The following is a 6,285-nucleotide window of genomic DNA, read 5'->3' as shown; positions in this document are numbered from 1 at the left end:
CCTGTTCGTTCAACTGGATTTATTAACAATACCTTTAAATTCAATGTGAACATATCAAATGGTATTATGCAATATTTTGATATGCAAAATTATCAGTAGTACTACATGATTTGACACTTAAAACAATTTACTGAAAATCAAAAAATATATTGCCCATATAAATGTAAATAATATAACTATAACATTATGATTTTTACATTAATTGTTCAAAGTAATTCATTCACGACCACTAAGACTCTGTCTGAGCTGAAGGCATTCATTGCCACACAAATAAAGGGGTGGGCAATTTGTAAACAAACACAAAATATATTGATCTTTACTGATGGTTTTAAAACGACAAAATTAAGTAGTAGCATATTTCTGTACAGTAAAGAAGCCAAAGATATTGTCACGAAAGTGAAATTATACGAAGATATTCAATATTATTCCTAAATTTCTTTTCCGACAAAATTTGTCGTTGGAACTCTCTGTTACTCCCCATTATAACCAAAATTTCAACTGTTGATTTTGGTAATATGCTTCATTGTACAGCTATGAAAAATGAATAGTCAGAATCTGTAGGCACATATAAATTTCCGTTCCCAAAATGAGCCTGATATATGCATGGAGTTAAGAGAAATCACACTTTTACCTCGCCATTCTACACCTACCTATTCGACATGATCAATCGTATATGTGATGACTGACGATAATGAGTCTTGATATTGCATGCTTCCTCCTGGAAGGTGTGCTAAGATTTGTTTTGTAAATTTCAAGATTTTTGATTAAAATGATCAAAATGTGGCAACTTACTTACATTGTAATCTTAATTAGGTCTGTTACACAATGAGGGTACAGACTCATCTGAAAATTCATGTTAACAAGGGATCACAAGGTTTTAAGTAGACTTTACAGAGGTTGCAACTATAAAAAAAAAACCTTGCATACATGTTTTGTACATATAGCAGTTCACTTTCGTGATGTTAAAAACCATCCATATTAATTTTTCATACTGTACAATTTGCAGTACAGTAATATAAGGTAAGTCCAGATACACATATCCCTGATATTCGCAATGGTATAATGCTACATTTTTATTTTTAATGTAACATTTGGCAATAATGAAAAATAATGTACTTTAATTAGAGAAGCCTGTATGTCACTCCTGTAACACTAAAGTCACAAGTGCAGGCGATAATGATACCAAAATTAGCCTCTGTTGACTGCATGGCTTCTTGGACTTATGTTATTATTAACTTAAAATGTCAAACTTCTTCATTTTCTATTTTCTAAACTGCCGACCACATATATCATTCCTAGGTCAAACCAATATGTACAAATGTACATGTACTAAGTCCAGTGTTCTAGGATTTTTCAAAAATTGAGGTTTCCTTGGGAAAAATCCATATAAAATCAACATTCCCACAGTCAATGACTGCTTTCCTAACAAAACAAATCCTTACAGCATATGAAGTTTTCAACTTGCCATGGGTAAGTGTAACCAAGTACCTAACTTTCCCTGACCCAAATTTCACTTGCCCTGGGTAACAGGAATAGGAATCCTAGAAGACTGCTTTAAGTAATAAACTGGTTGGTTATGCAAAATTTGTGTTCACAGCACATAGTTATATATAAATCCTTGTTCACAGTAATGGTTACATTTAAATTTAAAAGTATGGTTTAATTGGATTCTCCATTGTGTTGGCTTAATGTGTAAACACAAGTGGAAAAAAAAGAGATAGACACCTTAATGCATACTGTATATGCATGCACAAATGTATATAGTAAATGTACCCGATAACAGAAAAATGAAATTTCCACTGGGCTTTGCCACATATAAGAAACAAGAACATACTTAATGTATTCAATTTTCTTTTATTATACATGTACAATGTATCACATTTTACCATAATATGCCTTATAGCAGATACTGAAAACTTTTACAACTGTATTGTTTTACATTTTTATATTAAGTGTCAGTCTTGGACAGATACTTTCCCCTGAAAATAGGTAAATACATGTAATATTTAATCTGCGCCTTCCTCATGCTCAAAATATAATGTGTTGATTCTCCCATACTAAACATTTACTGAATTTAAGTCATTGTGTGTCCAATATGCTGTTGAAATGGGTCAAATCAGTTGAATAATTGACATGCAAGTCATGTTTCCTTCTGCTTCATATACATGTGCATTGTCTATTAACTCAATTCACACTGCTTAGGATGCTGAAAATTAAAACAAACCAGTATCAATATACATGTAATACATATAAAAATTGAAAGCTTTTCATAATTGTAAGCTTATAATATCTATATATGATTATAAATTGCATGTACAATGTACTTGTACTATTTTGTTAAGACCTGATTGAAAAGGATGGTAACAGCTGTGATACCGCACTTGATTGTGTTTTATAATGCAACTTCAGTATGTATTCAATACATTGTTAAGTAGAAAATACATGTTTAATGACAGTTTCCTGGTGGACTCATGTCATATTTAGCAATGAGTAGGAGGTTCGATTCCTCTTGTTCTGTAAATCATTGTAAAATTGAATGGTTAAAGGAAATAAATTAAAATAAAAAAGGAACAAACATTTGATCTCTATGGGAAGAGCTACATTTGTAAACTATCCTGCCTTACTATTTTGTGAAAAAAAGGTCCTGCCTTTATTATTTTAACAATTTTATTAGGACAATCATTGATCCGTTTTTTTTTGTTTCATAACGTGAATATTTCAATGTTTCTTCTTTATTTCATTTTTAAGCATACCTCCCCCCCACAAAAAACCACACACACACATACACATACATGTAAAGTGCAAATGATACAATGTATTTCTGACTTACTGTTGTCTGTTATTTTTGGTTTGTAGTACTGTAGTTTCTAAGCATCTTTTTAGTACTGTAATTAAGAAAACTTGACTGGTAATGTGTTTGAAATAAATGTACATTTTGTAAACGAATGTTAATTTCATAATACTGCTTTTCATGATTAAATTTCTATCTTAGTAACTGCATCAATATTAAGCAAATTAATATCGTTGATGAAATTAATCTTGTTTACGACCGCAGCATCTCATACATTATGTATTTCAATGGGCGGTTCCTAAAAACACATATGTAAGAAATGGCGGACTAGCAAAATATGAACAACAAACTAGCCATGTGTATAATGAGCTGTAAATGTGAGCTAGATTAATAAAATTTCTCTAAAATGCAAATAAATATCATAAATGATGATAAATCATTGTAAAATCTTATCATAATTATGAAAACATTAGGTTCAAATGGGCAAAATCAACTTTTTTTCATAAAACCAAGGCTCGGTTTTACCAGGACAATAATAAACATGGCTTTTCCACTTACCTGGTTAATTTCTTTATATATCTACCGAATTTGTGTATCTCCTTATAAAAAATCCAAAATTTACAACTTTTTAAATCGATATATCACAATTTCACGTAAATCTGTCCATTCGATCGCTAGAAATTACACTTTGAAAAAGTTGTGTTTAAAATCTTAAAGTCATATATAAATTTTTAACATGGCGGCAACCGGAAGATTGAGCCCCCTGCACCTATTTATCGATCCGCCATCTTGGTATCCTGGGTTGCAGGTCTCAGTATCGTATTAATTTTCCCCACAGACTTCTATAGTGAAGTGCATATTTTTTGGATTTTTTAAAAAATATGTAAATTGATTCAATAAAACTTTCACTTATGTAGCATTTCTAAGGACATGTGAAAAAATAATTTCCCGCAAAGAAAATAGGGTGAGTGCCAGTCACCGTGAGTCCACGAAGATTGGACAGTAAAGTAGTCTTGAACTATAAATAGCCATTTTCGCTACTTTCACTTTCGTTTTGCACTCACCAAACCAACCTTTTCAATGGAACATTTTTATGATATTATGTTAGATTTTCTTTTTAAAAAAGGTCTTCATCTCACAGTGTGATGTTTGTTCTATTTTTTAAGTTATTGGTCATGTCTTTTGACAAAACATTAGTTTGTAGAGAGGCAAAAAGAAAATGCACTATATTTTTATAGCATCCATGTTCTAACGTACACCCGCTCAGGAATATGCAATACGATACTGGTACCTATTACTAATAAACATTTCAATATAATCATAAAAGTTGTTGTTTTTCTGCTAGAGTATTCATTTTCATACTGAAAATTCAGAATATCATTGCCCTGCTACAAACATGAGTTTTCTATAAAAATTCTTATATAGGTACCCTATTCCAGGCATAAGACTAAAATCTCAATGTTAGCCAGAAAATATTACTTTTGATAAAAAGCTGCTGCATTAATCAAACTAAGCAACTTTGTGGTTTATTCTGACATGGTAGATACATGAGCTGTACTATGAGTTCCAAATCATTATTTAATCCCCACTTGTGAGTTCCATATATGGAAATATTAATATCTGAACCTCCTTTTTTGTCTTTAACTCAAGGGAGCCTCTTGTTTAAAGTAAAGTATAATGACCCGTACAACCAACTGTTTTAAACTATAGATATGGTCATTTCAATTATAATAAATCCAGAAAAAAATTATACCAATATCATAGTTTAAAAAAATATACCTTTTCATATGCAGAAAATACAGATTTTAAGCCATTTTGGTACCCCAGGCAGATACAAATGGACCTCAATATGACAGGAAAGGGACTTTTTCTTTAAAACAGATAGCTGTGATGCAAGAAATACAGTTTACTGGTATAAATATTATAATAACAATTGTCTGCTTTAGATACTTTTTGAAAAAATTCAGTTTTTATATGAAAAAACACCATTATTTTTCTTGCCGCATTAGAATCTGTCCATTTGAACCACTAAAAAAAGTCCACTAAAAAATTGGCTGATGACTTTTGTGACATTTCTGTGTTTAAATCAACCACAGTTATATGGCAACTCATTTTAGCTATTTATTTGAAAGAAAAACAAAAAATAAAAAAAAATATTCATTTTTTCATATATAAGAGGCAATGTATGGAAAATGACTATTTTCAAGTTCTAACCACATACTTAAAATGTGTTGTAACTTGAAAACTATCCTTTATGCAGGAGTATTACTTGCTTTAGGTTACCTGAATATAGATATGCTCATCATAAATAGTCAAGATAATAATTTTATTCAACTGATATCCTACAAATTCATGAAAACAAAATGCATTTCCAAATTTGGTAAAGATTAACCATAAATGCAAAAAACCAGAGCTACCATAAAAAAATCAGGTTCAAAAGTTGGCTAATTCATCTTAAAATTGTTACCCGCATTGCGATACTACTTTTTCAGCTGGTAAAGACCACTTGCTGAATATCCAACTTTACTTGAAAAACTGGCTTACTAGGTCTCAGTATCGTATTAATTTTCCCATAGACTTCTATAGTGAAGTGCATATTTTTAGGATTAAAAAAAAAATATGTAAATTGATTCAATAAAACTTTCACTTATGTAGCATTTCTAAGGACATGTGAAAAAATAGTTTCCCGCAAAGAAAATAGGGTGAGTCCACGAAGGTTGGACAGTAAAGTAGTCTTGAACTATAAATAGCCATTTTCCCTACTTTCACTTTCGTTTTGCACTCACCAAACCAACCTTTTCAGTGGAACATTTTTATGATATTATGTTAGATTTTCTTTTAAAAAAGTTCTTCATCTTACGGTGTGATGTTTGTTCTATTTTTTAAGTCATTGTTCATGTCTTTTGACAAAACATTAGTTTTTAGAGAGGAAAAAAGCAAAAAGAAAATGCACTATATTTTAATAGCATCCACCCGCTCAGGGATATGCAATACGATACTCGTACCTGCATATCCCTGGTAATTCCTTTAGGTACCAGTATCGTCCTCTGTTTTCTAGAAACACTCGCTTCCCCGGTAGGAAAGAAAAATGATGACACATCAGACAAATCGGTTCTCATGATGCATATTTAAATACCATAACGATGTGGAAAATATTTCATAGGGAAATAAAATTCTCCGAAAAAAAAATTATGTGAAATTATTTCTGTAGGATAATATTTCATCCAGATAGTATATATTATGTCTTACATATGCAGTGAGGATGCAGTTTTAAGACAAGTTATTTACTCATACACCGTAACGATTCATGAGTTCATTAATACCCAACATTTCTTTTTACATTGATTATATTATGCTAAAAAAAATTAACATTTGGTTTCATGTTAATGTATTTTTTTCATGGGTAGGAGTGGCAATCCTAAATCCTAAGTAATAGTAATAGCATTAATTAAATTTTAAAACCTATGATTTTTCAACACTGTATACTTCTGTTC

The 6,285-nt window shown here is 30.8% G+C and overlaps 1 long non-coding RNA gene across 1 annotated transcript; it reads right to left on the bottom strand.

The window, feature by feature from the left end:
• Positions 1–1,834: 1,834 nt before the first annotated feature.
• Positions 1,835–3,773, bottom strand: LOC148613219 (uncharacterized). Its single transcript, XR_015923294.1, has 3 exons — positions 3,350–3,773; positions 2,831–2,885; positions 1,835–2,206 (listed from the first exon to the last, which is right to left on the bottom strand). It is a non-coding gene; the product is annotated as an uncharacterized LOC148613219 (long non-coding RNA).
• Positions 3,774–6,285: the final 2,512 nt, after the last annotated feature.

Source organism: Perna viridis, chromosome 6 (assembly GCF_037379345.1).
Source record: "Perna viridis isolate PV_CMFRI_1.1 ecotype Kerala chromosome 6, ASM3737934v1, whole genome shotgun sequence".
Taxonomy (NCBI): Eukaryota; Metazoa; Mollusca; class Bivalvia; order Mytilida; family Mytilidae; genus Perna; species Perna viridis.
Note: the sequence above shows the minus strand (reverse complement) of the source record. Positions and strands in the feature narration are given on the sequence as shown.